This window comes from Nanorana parkeri, unplaced genomic scaffold, assembly GCF_000935625.1.
Source record: "Nanorana parkeri isolate BGI_ZX_2015 unplaced genomic scaffold, ASM93562v1 scaffold203, whole genome shotgun sequence".
Classification (NCBI taxonomy): domain Eukaryota; kingdom Metazoa; phylum Chordata; class Amphibia; order Anura; family Dicroglossidae; genus Nanorana; species Nanorana parkeri.
Window position 1 is genome coordinate 362,676 of NW_017306471.1, and position 4,001 is coordinate 366,676.

Genomic DNA, 4,001 nt, shown 5'->3' on the forward strand with positions numbered 1-4,001 from the left:
GGGGGGGGGGATTTACCAAAACTGGAGTAAATATAAACTGGAGTTTGCTCAGTTATGCTTTGAAAATGAAAGCTAGAGGCTGTTTGGTTGCCATGGACACCTGCTCCAGATTCTGTCTGCTCTGGTTTTGATAAATTTCATGAATGTGCTTTGCGGTATGCTGGAAAAAAATGCGTCAGGACCTATTCTCCTGGATTTAGAATGGTTATGGCTCATTTATTTTGAATGGGGTGCCCAATGCAACACAGTGCAAGGAACCTCACACAAAAAAGCACGGGCTGCAGCACACTGCATTCTGGTGTCAACTGACCTGGGTCTAGCCAAAAAAATTGTTTTCGTTTTTGAATATCATGGGTTCGCCCCTGTTGGTTTTTTTTTTTGCTGTGTTGTCACCTCACAGATACTGTGCACGCGTCCATATACTTACCTTGCGTCCCTCCTCGCATCCCGGACGAAAATGTGAACTGCGCTTGCGCGCGCCCCAAATTCCTTTGCGGCCACCCGAGAGTTCTTTTACATTTTCGGGAGTGCACGGCAAAGACCCAGGTAAGTTTAAACCACTGTTAAAGCAGGTTTTTTGTTTTACTTTTTGCATATATCTACTGCTCGCTAGCAGTAGATATATGCAAACAGAGCTGAGGGTTTAGAAACCCTTTAACCGCTTGAAGACCAGGTGTTTAGACCCCCTTCCTGGCCAGGCCATTTTTCAGTGTTCAGCGCTGCAGTACTTTGACATTTATTCAGTCACGCAACGCAACGCTGTACTGAAATGAATTTTATACCATTTTTTGGGGACAGATAGAGCTTTCTTTTGGTGGTATTTAATAAGCAGTGACCGGTGTGTATTAGAGGAAACTCCTACACGGTGTGGGAGTTTTCTACCTAGCTGGATTACTGCACAGATCTAGAAGAAATAAAAGGAAAAGGGACACCAAGATTTAACTAATAATACACATGCCTCTTGTACTGAGGCCGTATTTGTTTAGCCTGGAGTTCATCCTTAACCATGGCTTGCATGGTCTTGTCAGTATAACCCAACTGTTTACTAATTACAGTTTTACAAATGCAATCATTTATATCTTTTCCATGCATTCTCATTCACTGTTTACAGTGTAGCGACAGCTGTTATTATCTAGCAGTGAATGTGGAGTAAAATACACAACAAGTCGGGGGTCACGTGGGCAACCGCCAGCTGGTATTCCCATCCTTACAGGCACAACATCCTCTCAACCTGCTATCCATCAGCTCCTTCATAGCCTGTGCCTCCAGCTGCAGTGCTCCCTCCGCCAGCACTAAGCTACATTCCTTCCCACTGAGTCCTCCCAGCTCTTTGCCAGCAGCCAACCACATCCAGGCAGATGTGTTCACATAATAGAAGCTGACGGATTCGGCTTCCATAACCCCTGCCTGTCTAGAAAAGCTCAATATTTCCATTGCTGGGCTATTATATTTAGCAGATTCCGTAGCTGAGCATGCTCCGTGGACAATAAAGTGTGGAAAGCGGCTTTGTACAGCATGGACACATTCCAGATCTTTGCTGCAATTCTACTAGGAGTCATCTTTCATCAAGGCTCACATGGATGTTTCCAATGTGCATGAGTGATCCGTGTTTTAAAGTACAGCAGTGCATTGCTTGTGCTACAAAAAGGAGTTTCAGCCTAAAATATAAACGTGTATGGTGATAGGCAAGTTCACCCAAAACTGACTGCTTGCTTTTTGGTTGGACTGTGGTGGGTTTAATCATTGCTGTATTATGTACAGTCCTGATACCCAACCTGAGGGCCACATGTAGCCTTTTGGTACTTGCTGTGTAGCCCTGGAGCCCCAACAGTTTGTAGTAGGAGTAGGAGCATAGATTATATTTACTTTTTAATCACCTTTTTATTTTTTTATTTAATTATTTCATATTATTTTTTTATTTTTATTGATTATTGTTTTTTAATCAATGTAAAAAAAATTCACCTAACTTTATTGCTATCACACAGGAGAAAACAATCCCCTGTGTGATAGCAATTGGAGGTGACAGGTTCTCTTTATTGACCCTGTCACCTCCAATACAGGAGTTCTAGCACAGCACTGTGCTGGAACTCCTGTGACAGGTGAGAGAGGAAGAGCACAGCTCTCCCCTCTCACTGTATACACGGAGCGGCAGGGTTAGTTTTAACCCTGCCGATCACTGCAGTGAGGAGACGGACTCGGCGGCGGAGCCCGGGGATGGAAACAGAGGAGAGAGGTAAGTGCAGGGGGGAGGGAGGGAGGCTGCACACTGTTAACATGTGAACTCGGCAGCATTGCCGAGTTCACATGTGAACGAAAAATCGGCTGCCTCACTCTGCATTTAGTCCTGCTTGTGCAACTTCCCCACAAGGGCACCGATGCCCCCCTCTGTGCCCTGCCGCCCCGCCTTGGTGGCCTTGGGTGGAATCCGGGCCTGGGTGCCGGCCTAATGTCTCCAGCAGAGGGTCTCAGGAGCGCTGTGAAGGGTCTCAGGAATGTCTCAGGAGGGTCTGAAGAGAGCTGTGCAGGGTCTCGGGAGTGCTGTGGAGGATCTCAGGGGGCTATGGAGGGTCTCGTGGGCGGGTCCGGGCGACAGAAGCGCTGTATGCAGCACCACTTGGTTCCCCAGTAAGGAGGGGAGATGTGCGGCCACCAGTGTAAACAGGCGCCATGGTTCACAGGAAGGCTGCCAAGGTTGCCAGCAAGCACAGGACCTCAGGCAGCCGAATCAGTTTGAAATTTTAAAGTGCTGATATCCATGTTTAGTATCGGGGCATTTTCATGAGTGCTCATACTCATGAAAATGGCATGTATCGGCATCAATACCAATATCAGTGCATGCTTAGTGCCAACCAGTGTCGGTGCTAGGATTCTTGCCTAGACAGGCAAAGTTGCGCTGGGCCTGCTCCCTATCAGCATGGTTTTTTTTCTTCACTTACCTTCGGTGCGGGAGAGCAGCGGCGAGTCAGCGCTGGTCCGGTTTGAGGAGCTCCAGGTGGGGTCCTAATTTAGCTGGTCGGCGACTGCCAGAGGTGCCGCGAAGCCTGGTGCCAACAGTTTAGTTTCAGATTTTTCGTTACTTCATTTTTTGGGAGTCGGGTCCACAAGTCAATTCAATTTGGGATTACCGATGCAGTAGTATTTACGAACAAATTTTCATTGCAGCAAAGTAACATTAGATAAAAAAAGATTTGTTGTTTTTTTTTTGATAGTCCACAGAAACAATATAAAAAAAAAAATCTTGGAGTCCCCCTCCCCCATTGATACCAGACCCTCTAGGTCTGGTAGTAATGTTAGGGAGAACCCCCGGAGTAAAAAAAAAGTGTACGGTTACCCTCCAAAGTCATACCAGACCTTTCATAAAGGGGGCACCTCAGTGTACTTTCAAGAGAAACTGCTGACAGGAAGAATAGGAGCTTTACTGCAGAACAAAGACACAGAGACACCAAAATAGGGAGGGTAATAGACACGGACTTAGACACTATAACATTACAGGAGGACCTGGATAAAATAGGGGAGTGGGCATTAATGTGGCAGATGAGGTTTAATGTCGATAAATGCAAAGTAATGCACTTTGGAATTAAAAATAAACAAATGGGTTATACAATTATGGGTATGCCGCTGGGGAAGTCAGAAATGGAGAAGGATTTGGGGGTCATTGTAGACCACAAACTGAAAGGTAGTTTGCAGTGCCAGGCTGCTGTAAACAAAGCTAGCAGGGTCTTGTCCTGTATTAAAAAGGGGATGTATTGCAGGGACAAGTCTATAATTTTGCCACTTTATAGATCATTGGTTCGACCTCATCTGGAGTACGCAGTCCAGTTCTGGTCACCAGTACTAAGAAAAGATGTCCTTGAGTTGGAAAAAGTCCAGCGAAGGGCAACCAAACTAATTAGGGGTATGGAGGACCAGAGCTACGAGACGAGGCTACTAAATTTAAACATGTTCACATTAGAGGTGAGGAGATTAAGGGGGGATATGATTTCCATGTACAAAATGTTTAA